Below are 12,397 nucleotides of genomic sequence, written 5' to 3' on the forward strand. Positions count from 1 at the left end.
TGACTGAGGGCTGCTGGGAGCAGGGGGTGGGGCTTGTTGCATGTGCCCACCCCCTGGGCCTTTTACTGCCGAAGCTCCGCTCCTGTGCGCTCCTGCAGGAAATGACCCCTGCCCAATGAGATCAGATTTAGGGATTGTGTTGGATAGGCAACTAAAAATAATAGGCCTTTAAAGTCTGAAGGGCCAGTGTACCTCATCCAAACTGGGGCATCTGAAGATAATGAATGGTAGACCCAGCCTCTGAATCCCAATGACAGCCCTTTAATATTTAAAAAATGTTTTAAGGTGCCAGTATGCAGTAGACGAGCTGCCTCCTATTAGACAACTGGAGCAGTGAGGGAAGAGGGAGACAGAGTGGTCTCCAGTTGCGTGTCCAGACTGCGGGGGCCAGGTCTACCACCCATTGAAAATAATGGCCCTTTAAAGTTTGAAGGATGTTTAAAGGGGCTGACGTGCCACAGACCGGCAGGGGGTGCCTCTCTGTAGCCTTGGAAGTGCCTCCAGCAGAAACAATTCATTGCCATTTGTGATTCTCTCTTTGTGCCTCTCTCTCTCTCTCTCTCTCTCTCTCTCTCTCTCTCTCTCTCTCTCTCTCTCTCCCTCTCCCTCTCCCTCTCTCCCCCTGCTTTTGCTGCCTGTAGGGCGGCACTTCAAAAATTATTTTAATTCCTCTTTGTAAATTCAGAAAGGGTATGATTATAGTTTTCATTAAATTGGGAGTAGTCTTGAAACTTATTAAAAGGGATTTTTTTTCTTGACATGGCTTTCTAGAATGATAATGATACTCGCAATAATAATGAAAATGATAATCATGCCCTTCCCAACTTTCTGATATGGAATTAAAATGATAACTTTTTAAATGCCCACCCCTAGAAATGAGAGGAAGAGAGGCAAAAAGGCACAGAATGAGGTTTTGAGGCTAAGCCAAGTGAGGCTAAGAAGAGAGGGAAGAGAAGTGGCTGGAAGCACAGGTTGAAAAGGAGAGAGGGAGGGGAAGTAGGTTGCTGGCTGAGAGGAGAATTGTTGAAGCAAGGGGCCAAGCAAGTGGAAGGGAATGAGAGAGAGAGAACTGGAGACAGGAGCATGGGGGAATGAAAGATGGCTGAGAGAGAGGGAGAGAGAGAAGGGCAGATTTAGGAAATGGGGGGGGATATCCATATACTGCCTGATCTGAAATAGTGTAGTTGGGAGATGGGGAGGTAGAGTTCTGAAGTGTCAGCGATGGAGGAACAGTACAACAAAAAGCAAAGTGCCTCTAAAATGCCTGCTAGAAGGGGGGTCCTTATACATTTAAAATTCACAGCCTTTGCTGCTGTGGGGAGAACCAGATTTTTAAGGTATTTGAGTAACCTCAAAGGGGATGCTAATGGGTCAGAAGATAAAGTTTTCCTGTTGATTAAGGACTTGATTTGATTACCAGGCAGGTCTTTATTCTGAGGGATGCTCTTGAGGGGAAGGGAATGTAAAGTTATAGTTCCATAGGCACTAACCATTCAGTTTGGCATGGGTTTGGAGAGATCCCATGGAGTCCCAAGCTGTTGATTAGAGGGTATGAAGTTTCTCACAGAGAATTGTTTTCTCCTCATGAGATTTATTTATTTATTAGATGGCATGTGATTTCATTCAATTCCTACCGTGATTCTGTGGTTTTAATCCAAGATGGTGCCTGCCTGTACCTCTGGCTACATAAGGCCCTAAAAGTGTAAGGGGCTCGGTGGGTGACAGAATGGAAGTTGCACATGGGCTTTAGCAGAAGTAAGTTAAGTAGGGGGGCAGTCACACACGCGAGATAAAGCGGGGGGGGGGAAACGAGGCATTTGCTCTGTAGGGATTTGACCCGCATTTGTGCGATCACACAGTCCCTGGGAGCTGCGGGGGCAGCCCGCCACTGTGTGATCAGATGCAACGACGGGTGAATCATGTTTTTCCCCCCACGCGTTGCCGGTGCGCTTCGACGAGGAATTGATGATTTGCATCTCCGCACCGAGTGCTCCCTATGCAGTGTGCAATGATGCACATACCGAAATGAGGGAAAGAAGAAGAAGAGATTGGATTTATACCCCGCCCTTCACTTGGAGTCTCAGAGCGGCTTACAAACTCCTTTCCCTTCCCCTCCCCACAACAGACACCCTGTGAGGTGGGTGGGGCTGAGAGAACTCTGACACAAACTGCTCTTTTTCAAGGACAGCTGTGCCAGAGCTTGTGACTGACCCAAGGTCACATCAGCAGGTGCAAGTGGAGGAGTGGGGAATCAAACCCGGTTCTCCCAGATTAGAGTCCGCACACTTAACCACTACACCAAACTGGCTCTCTGTGTGAGAGCCTGCCACTGTGTGATCAGACGCAACCACGGGTGAGTCAGGGTGGGGTTTTTTGCTGTTTGTTTCCGATACACTTACACGAGGAATTGATAAATCACATGTCCACACTGAGGTCTCCCTATGGAGTTTGTGATGATGCACATACTGAGAAGGGGGGAAAAACAACAGCACAGAGTCGGGATGGCCTGATCAGACCATCCCGATGCCATGAGAGCACGCTGGAGCAATGAGATGCGGGAAACTCCATCCGTGACCCGTCACAACCCGTTTACTACTGGATTTTCCCCAGTGTCTTTTTATTCTGCTTCTGCAGCGGAGCAAAACAGGTTTCCAATGGGTGCGGGGCGCTTCCCAGATGTTCATGTCTGATCACGTCCTTTAAATCCACCCGGCATTCGCGCCTATGGCGGGGCTAATTGTGCATGTGATCATGCCCTAGGTCTGTCATCAGTGTCCAATCAGCACAGCTCCTATTTATTTTTCATGGGATTTTGCAGGGGAAAAGAACTGTGCCCTTTATGTTTAGTGCTATCACCTTATTAGACCCTATCTAGCACCACTAGCATTATGTCCTGCCCTGTACTATTAGATGGCAGAGGTAGGGTGTTAAAACTCAACCTGTGTTTTGCCTTTTTAAAAAAAATCAAGGGAGATTGTGTGGTGCAGCACCAGATAAGAAAAGTGAACAGCTTTCAAAATATATAATAGGAATATTTCTGATAACATGGAACAAATAACTTCTCCTTCTGTATATTTTCTATCAGATGTTGCAACATTCTTTTCATGTGAAATATAAATGATTTCAGGATATTGCTGTATTTAACCCCTTCTGCTATATCCTTAGAGGCCAGGGCACTTAGCCAGGATTAGATTATCATCATTAACCATTCCTTGACTCTTATAATGCACTGGCATATCTCAAAGTAACACCTGTAACCAGCTACCCAAAGCCACTCAGTTCTCTCATTCTACTGTGCTGTATTATCAGTTTTATTAAAAGGATGGATTGTAGTAGGTCCATCTGCTTGAGTGGTAATCTTAGGAAAGGAGAGAGATTTTGTTCAGGATGGAGCGCAGGAAAGGTTTGGGCAAGACTGAGTTATTGCAACTGAAAAGCATTTCAACTTAAGGGCAGGAGTTGTTATTGCCTCTTGTAGGGATTGGGGGGATCATCTAATGGGAACTAGCAGGATCTCTTCCCATTTAAGTGTCTAATAAACCAGGGAATTGTTGCATTGATACAGTCTCACAGTGAGCTAAATAAAAGGAGCTAGTGAACTCTTGTAGGAGAGGCATAGATTTTTGCACTTCACTATACTGTCAACTTTGTGCTCATGTCACAGAATTAAACTTGCATTTCAGTGGGATATGGAAAAATTGCCCCAAAAGATTGTATAAAGAAGAGCCTCCGTTGCTGCATTGTTGTGCTACATGTCACAACTTCAACCTATATACTGCTACCAGTCATAAGAGTGTTGTTGTAGAATATTGACAACAATAACATACAATCAATAGGGAAAATCAACTAAATATACATCAATCAAAACGGTACATAAATGAAGTTCGTACCCATAGAACTGTCTTATTTAATGCACACAAAACATGGCTGTAAACTTGTACTTCACATTAACAAGCTCAAATAGAGAAGTAGTCCATTTTTTAAAACAAAGCTGGGATCTTTTTGTAAGAGGTCTAATTTTTGCAACTTAGACCAGTGTGCTTATTAGGGTTGAATTCCAAGCTGACAAATTCCTGGAGATCTGGGGGCAGAGCCTGAGGAGGGCAGAGCCTGCTGAAGGGAAGGGGGTCAACAGAGATGAGATGCCATAAAGTTCACCCTAAAGGTGCCATTTTTCTCCAGGGGAACTGATCTGTATAGTACGGAGATCAGCTGGAGTTCTGGGAGAACTCCAGGCCCCATCTGAAAGTTGGCAATCCTAGGCCCCTGCCACACGGGGGGGGGGGGGGGGAGCACGGGCAAAGTGCGGCTTTTTAAAGCCGCACCAAAAGAGACACACGGCGGCGGGATCACATAGATCCCCTGAGCTGCTGCACACTTCCTCCCCGGCATGATCAGATACCGGGGGGAAGCCACTGAAAGGGGAGCGAGGCAGCCGAACTGCGCAGGTGTGCGCATGCGCAGTTCGGCCGGGAGCCTGGATTGCTCTGGACGACGGGCATGCCAGCGATCCCACGGCCGCGCTTGATGCGACATTCCCGGTAAGTCCTCCTCTGGGGGTGGTTCTTTTTTACTGTGGGTTTTCGGCCTGAAGGGCCGGATCGAGGACGGGTGCGCGCCGCTTCCCAGATGTTGCGGTGAGATCATGCCTGTTTGCTGCACCCCCGACCCGTCTCTCTCCCGGGCCAAAACCTTCCGTGTGACTGGGGCCCTAGTACTCATCCTTTAATAGCTCTGAGAGGAACTTGTCTCTTACCACTTTCATTGCTGGGCAGCTGAAGACCGTTTCCCTAGATGCTCCCACTTTGGCAGCAATAGCAAACAGGATGGAAACAGGCAGGAATGACATCTACATGCCTGGTCTGTCCCTGCACTGTTACTGCTGCCCTGCCCACCTGCCACCCTCTTTGTGCCTGTGCAGAAGTGCTGATGAAGCAATAATTATGCCAAAGTCCCCTGCAACCCGTAGCACCATGTTCCCCCTCCCTTTCTCCTTCTCAGCTGAACCATGGTGTAAAGCTTCAGTGCAATTCAGCTAAGAAAATAAGAAAACCACTTTAAAGGGCTAAGGGAGGGAGTGGACAACTTAACTCTGCTATTTTGAAGGCAGAGTTTAGCTCCACCCCTCCCCATGTTGGCTGCAGGGAGAGCGTGCACATGAACACTCCACCCATAGACACTCCTTTGAGCTAGATCAAATGAGGCTTTCCTTTGATCCACCTTGAAAGGAAAAGCTACAGGAGGCCCATGGGTTGTTCTCACAATGAGCAAGATACCCTGTGGAAAACGCCTTCAAATGTGATTGCATGCTGTTCTCTGTTTGGGCCAAATGCCTCCATGGAAGGAGTATAAATAGCAGCATATATCTTGACTGACACCTATACCACAGACACAATGAGCCTATCCAGATGGAATGTCAAACCATTTTTTGTTCTTTTGAAAATGAGTCTTCAGGCTTCTCCCTCTTTCTCCCCCTCCCTTCTACCCTTGCATGTTGCTTCAGGTTCTCAACAAGCAATAGTTTGTTATTTTGTCTGAAGTGGATAAAACAACAAACTATGGTTTGTACTTTTGTTTACAAGTTACGTTCCAAATTATAGTCTGAAACGATAGTTTGGAATCTTAATTTCAAGGCAAGAGAATAAACCACAGTTTGCTGTTTGGCCTGATTCAGATGTAACAACAACAACAACAACAACAACAACAACAACAACAACAACAACAACAACAACAACAACAACAACAACAACAACAACAACAACAACAACAACAACAACAACAACAACAACAACAACAACAACAACAACAACAACAACAACAACAACAACAACAACAACAACAACAACAACAACAACAACAATAATAATAATAATACTTTCGATTTATTAATCGCTTTCCCCACGAGCGGGCTCAAAGTGATTTACAGTTACACTTTTAGACAGGGAACTAACAATGTTTCATAGGGGATAGGAAAGACAACATATAATTCATTTTTAATTGCACACGCCGTAACTGCACGGTGGAAACGTCTCTGACTTGGATCAGTCATGTCCTGAATGGCTGCGTCGACCAGCTTGATGACGTTGGGGCTTCAGGACCCGTATGTCGTATCGCCACACTGCCACTGCCTGGCCGGAGCATCCCACTGCAGGGATTTTTCTTGTAGCCGAGTAGTTTCTACCGCCTTCCGATCCTGGAGCAGGACGTCCTCTGGAGGAAATAGACCTGCAGTTGCATAATCACACCTCCCTTTGAAGCTGCGGGCACAGCCCATCAGTGTGTGATCAGAAGGAACTGTAGGTGAGTCTCTTTTTTTGGTGCCGTTTGTTTCCCATGCGCTTAAACGAGGAATTGATGAACTGCACCTCCATACTGAGGGCTCTCTATGGAGTTTGTGTTGATGAGCATACTGCAAAGGGGGGGGGGAACAATGACACGGAGTTGGGATGGCCTGATCAGACCATCCCGATGGCATGAGAGCGCACTGGAGCGATCAGACAGGGGAAAGTCCGTCCGTGCCCCATTGCAACTCGTTTACTACTGGATTTCTCCCGGTGTCTTTTAATTCCACTTCTGCAGCAGAGCACAGCGGGTTGCCGATGACTGCAGGGTGCTTCCCAGATGTTGTTGTCTGATCCGCCCAGCATTCACACCTAAGTCGGATCTAACTGTGCGTATGATCGCAGCCAAAGAGTGGTTGTTGCAGATCAGGAATTCTTTAATATGTGAGCTGTGCACAAGAGGAAGGCAAAAGTGGGGAGCTTTAGAGACTCAGGACTTGCGAGTCTCGTCCCTATAACAGTAAACCATGATTTGTTGTTATAATGAAGACTGTGAGTTTTTTTAAAAAAAATCTGTCCTTTAAGGTATTGAGTGGCATTTTTTGGACTCTTAGTAATAAGAATGCTTTTCTCAGAAGGAATTTATTATAGAACCATACTGGAATCTGAATGAAATCAAATGGAATCTGGCAGTAATCTTAACTGATATTAAAGATCATGGAAATATCCTTTAACCTATTTTTAAATTCAGCCTTAACACTCAGTCTCCTGGCTCCTAAAATAAGATAATTTATTGAATCATCACTATGCCCTTCTGCAGCCAAGTTTCAAACTGTGTGCTGCTTAAGAGACTGAGGTTGCTTCCACATGACTTGCTTCCAAGCTGCTACAGAGTTGTGTGTGTGTGCTTCTACACAACTTTGTCATGCATCCTTTCCCCTTCCAGCTCCTTCCATAATTTCCTCCATTGTTTCCTAAATTGGCTTTTCTATAATATTTTGGAAAGAGCATAGTCAAAGCAGATTTTGTCATAGTGTTGACAGGAAGGTGCAGGTTTCTAAATGTCCTCACCCACACTGCTGCTATTTTTTCTAGTATTTCCTCATGCCTGGCATTCCCCTTGCCTCTGCCAGCAGGTTTTTTGCCAGCTTTTTAAAAAAAGGTAGCTAATTCTAACATTATAGCAATATATCTTGTGCTGCCCCCAGCCAGCGTTTATCTGTAGTTTAGTAAAACTGCTCTGTATCTTTAAGACTTGTTGCACCTGGGAATTACTGCAAGGAGAGGGGAAGCCCATCTCTTTCTCACCATGGCTATAGAACTGACCTAGATCACAAGATGTAACTTTCCACCCAGCTATCTGGTCGATTATGAGTAAATGATCTTCTGAATGTGTGTGAAGTTGATTAAAGATGATTTAAGCTCTCCTCAGTAGTCGTGCGTTGACTCACACCTAGAGAGTGTTGGCTTAGCACAGCTCGCGCTGGACAGGACATATCTGCTACTAGTATGTATTTTAAAGTCAGCAGAAAGCCCACCAGAGGCAGAGGGGAATAGCTAACATAAAGGGAGACCTTGGTAAATAAGGATATCCCCCAAGTGGATGTAGTTACATTTACCATGGCAGGGAGAGCACCACAGGTAATGGTCTCTGTGTGGAAGCAACTTAAGCAGCCTTGTGTCCAATATGGCCCTCAAGGAGACAAAAGATGCTTAGGTTGCTTTCACACAGACCATGACCTGTAGACCTTTCATTGCCATTGTGAATGGAGCTGCATCCACCTGGGGGAATTCTTCAGGTTTACCTAAATCCCCATCTGCATCTAATACAGAAAATGTGTCAAACTCATTTGTTACAAGGGCTGGATCTGACAAAAATGTCACTTTGTTGAGCCAGGCCATGTGTGTGAAAAAATGTAATGCTAAGTACCGGAGATATAAACTTTATAAAAGACACAGGCAAACCCAATTAACAGTGTTATTTTTGCCCTGACCTGGATAGCCCAGGCAAGCCTGGTCTCATCAGATCTTGGAAGCTAAGCAGGGTCAACTCTGGCAGGTACTTGGATAGGAGACTTTCTTGAAGTACCAGAGGCGGGGGTAGGCTTTGTTCAGCCACCTCTCTGAATATCCTCCAAGCCCCCAGTAGGGGTCAGTCACCAGAGGTCGCCATGACTTCCAGGTACACACACACACACACACACTCGCTCACTCACACATATGAAAAATACAAAAAAACCCAATGTTATTTTTTTATTCAAAATACAAACATGCTTAAAACATTAACACTAGTAAGTTCCAAGCTGGTTGTGTCCTCCCTATGTGCGCCCACTTGCCCGACAATGAGCAGGACGAAATGAAGGATGGGAGAACCATGCATGCTGCTCCTGAGTTCCTTCAAGGAACAGCAGGGTAAAAACATTCTAGATGGGTAAGATTCAGAAAAGTTTAATAACTAATCAAAACAAAACCCACACATATTGTGCATGTGTGTGCTGATTTACTGGGGAACCAACAAAAGCTCCAATAAATGTATTTAATCATATGCAACACTAGTTTTTTGTATATATAGCACTTTTAGAAGATGAATCATCTTCCTTGCAAATAAATAAGGTAGTTTTTCAGCACACACCCCCATATGCCCAGCCTCAGTAGCCAAGCACATCTATCTCTTGCTCCTCTCTTCCCCATCTTACCTCTGACAATCTCAAGGAGTCACATTGGACTCCCTCATCATCATCATCATCCCCACCACCAACAACAACAACCCTGTGAAGTGGTGTTGGGTTTTTGCAAATGTCACTCCTTCAGTCATGAAAGAGTTAAACTATTGTTCCTGTAAACTGATATTAGCTAGTTAGCATAAGGACCAATTAGTTGTCAACAGGGGTCATTTCGTAGAAAAAGAGGTGCAGGAGCTCATTAGCATTACTTATTAGCATAACTTATTTGCATATGCCACACACCCTGACATCACCAGAAGTGTGTCAGAAGGCAACACCCATCACTCAGGCTCCACTGGACTGTTCTGGATTGCTAGCTATTGGGGGGGCATGCAGATCTGTCCTCACAGAGGAGGGAGAGCTTGTACCTGAATAAAACTTGGTCTTAAAGGTGCCACTGGACTGTTTTGGATTGCTAGTTATGGGGGGAGGAGGGAATGTGCAGATCTGCCCTCACAGAGAAGGGAGATCTTGTACCTGAAGGTGGGCGGGGGGGGGCTCTGCAACTTACCTGGCTGCTTCTTGCTCCTCATGGCCCAACTGAGGGCTGCTGGGAGCAGGGGGTGGGGCTTGTTATAGGTGATCAACCCCTGGGCTCCTTACTGCCGGAGCTCTGCTCCTGTGCGCTCCCGCAGGAAATGAACCTTGGTTGTCAAGTAGAATCTTCCTGCCAGAAAGGGGGAGGTATTATTCCTAATAAGATAAGCTCTAGATTGACTAGTGGCTAATCAATATATTGGAGATGGTACTTGTCTTTTGGCACATACACCAGGAGTGGAGCTTTGGGGGAAAACTTCCTTTCTTTGTTCCACATGCACCACATGAGTTTGGGCAAATAAAGAAACAAGATGTAGAACTAGAAAGCTAGTCAGGATGTTGTTATTTTTCTTCCGTGTAACCCTTCCCTAATTTTATAGTAAACTTTCTTTATGTGTCATGTGTCAGCTGCATCCATTCAGCTGCGCTTTTAAGCACTACACTAAATTTACCCAACAGATGGGCCAGGCTGAGTGGCTGGCCCTGGATGACCCAGATGACAGGGTGCTGGCTCAGGAGGAGGGGGTCTGGACCTGGTTCTCCCAGATCTCCCCGTCCCCAGTTCTCATCCCTCAGGCCTTTCCCACAGAGAGGAAGGCCTAATGGAGAGGCTGTTTCCAGAACTTCCGGGGGGGGGCTTTTTGTCCTCCTGTGATCCCTTTTCCCTCATGGGCTGAGGACAGGTCGGGGGGGGGGGTGAAGAAGGGGAGTTGCCCTCCCCCACCCCCCCCAACGCTTATTCTGCCTCCTGGCTCCGTGGCTGTTCAGACATGCAGCAGCAAGGCTGGTATGACTTTCCCCTCAGAGTGGCACACACAAGACAGCCCAGTTGCCTTCCAATCCATGTGCCGGCCCTCCTCCTTCTCCTCTCTCCCCCACCGGCCCCATCCCGTTGTCTCAGCAAACCACCATTCCAAGGGAAAAAACACCATGCCTCCTCTTTCTTCCCCTTTGCTGCCATTCCCCCCCCCCCTGCAGTATTTTACCTCAGCCTCTTAGCCCGGCCCCCTAGCCATTTCCTTTCTTTTTCCTGACAGCTTTGACCACACACCTCTCACTACGTGTGCCCCCTTGCCTCCCAAGCAACCTCCTGCCTTCCCTCCCTCGCACCAGTTGCTCATGGGCCAGATAAGAGCCTTGCTGTGGGCCAGATGTTTGACACCTCAACAACACAGGGGGGGGGCAGAATTAAACTCTGCCTTCAGAATGGTGTAGCCAAACTCTTAATTTGCCCCCCTTCAGATCTATAAAGGGTTTTCCCCCCAGCCTTGCTTGGTGTAGCTTTATACCAGAACTCAGGTGTGTGTGGGGTGGGGGGTAATGAGGCTGTAACTCCTCTGTGTTTCTGTGCAGACATGGTGGAGTGAAAGGGGGAGGGGTGGGGTGGCAGCAGGAGCAAGCATGGCAGGATAGGGGCTTATGGGCATCCTTGCTGTTCATTCCTGCCCCACCGGCAGCTGCTTGTTTTTCCACCCCCAAATGGATCCAGCTAGAGACAACAATGCATGCATTCAATCTTGAGGAAGACTAGAAGATGAGCTTTGATTTCTTTGATGGAATCAAGACAAATATATGTTTAATACTTTTCACTGACACCAATACCTTTGAAACCTGGAAGCAAAAAAATCCTATAAAATATTGTCTGTATGTATATAATTTTATTCCTGAAATGCTTATATTTGTGGACATTCAAGCAAAGAGAGGAAAAGGAGGAAGCTCTTGTAAGCCTTTCCCAAATATTGTGAATGCTTTAAGTAATTTTTTTTTTAAGTAGCCTTTTTTTGTTTGCTGAGATTATTTTTAACTGAACATTTGTATGCAGCCTCTTGCTTTCCTTTTTTCCTCTGCAGCTACAGCTTTCCATAAGACTTTTTGTTCCACCGAGGAATACACATTATTTAATAGAGCTTGGAAACAGACGTTTAGGCACAGATTGATAGGAAATGTTTTTGCTGACCTCCCATTTTCTCAGATTATTATTAATAAGTTTTACGTAGAGATGCTTTCCGACTTATTTATAATGTATCCCCACTATAATACACTGGGCAAGCATTAGGAAGGTTTCCTTTTACTTGCAGACAGTTAAAATTAGTTCTTTTAATTGTTTGACCATCAAGCCTCAGTTCACTGTGCAGTAAGGAACTGACTGCTTCAGGTTTATAGCCAGTGCAAATTTGTTCTCTAGCAATTGAGGGTTTGCATGTTATCCTTGCTTTCTTCGTCTTTTTTCCTCTTTTTCATTAATGTGTGTGTGTGTGTTTATCCCTGCCTATGACTGCTAGCAAACCGGTCTTCCTTTTAGGTATATCTGATGCTGCTTCTTTGAGTGTTTGATTCCAAGCAGGCAGAACATGGCAGGTCAAAGGGACTTGCTCATCTCTGCTGGTTTTAGAAAGGTCTCTTCAGCTGGACAGTTACCTGAGCAGTCAGGGGTCTTGTTGTAGAAAAAGAGCTGCCGGAGCTCATTAGCATAACTCATTAGCATAACTTACGTGACCGCCCCGCCCCCTAGAGGTTCTCTTCCGGAGCTCCGTACCTGAGAGCTCCCCCCCGACTAGAGCCCTGCCTGAGCTTAGTCCCTGCATTCCTGTTTGTGCTACTGTTTGTACTACTGAAGCCCAGACTCCTCCCAGAAGCATTCTTGACTGACTGGCACAGGCTACTTCACATGTTACATAGTCCTCATGTTTGTTGGTGGGCAGCATGAGGATTTCCCATCAGATATCCACTGGGAGTTTCATACCTCCCAAAGCCAGGCATGCCCTTTTCTCCTCGCTACTGCAATGTGCAGATAGAAGCTGCTTCAGCCTCCCCCACCCCACTGCTGTTTTTGTTTCCTCTAACTGCCACAGGGAT

General features: G+C 46.1%; 1 protein-coding gene across 2 annotated transcripts in view; it reads left to right on the forward strand.

Moving 5' to 3' along the window:
- The window catches only part of LOC107111207 (copine-5), a 218,419-nt gene that overhangs the window by 140,661 nt on the left and 65,361 nt on the right, over positions 1-12,397 (forward strand). The window lies entirely within an intron of this gene.

Source organism: Gekko japonicus, unplaced genomic scaffold, assembly GCF_001447785.1.
Source record: "Gekko japonicus isolate JY-2015 unplaced genomic scaffold, Gekko_japonicus_V1.1 scaffold697, whole genome shotgun sequence".
Taxonomy (NCBI): domain Eukaryota; kingdom Metazoa; phylum Chordata; class Lepidosauria; order Squamata; family Gekkonidae; genus Gekko; species Gekko japonicus.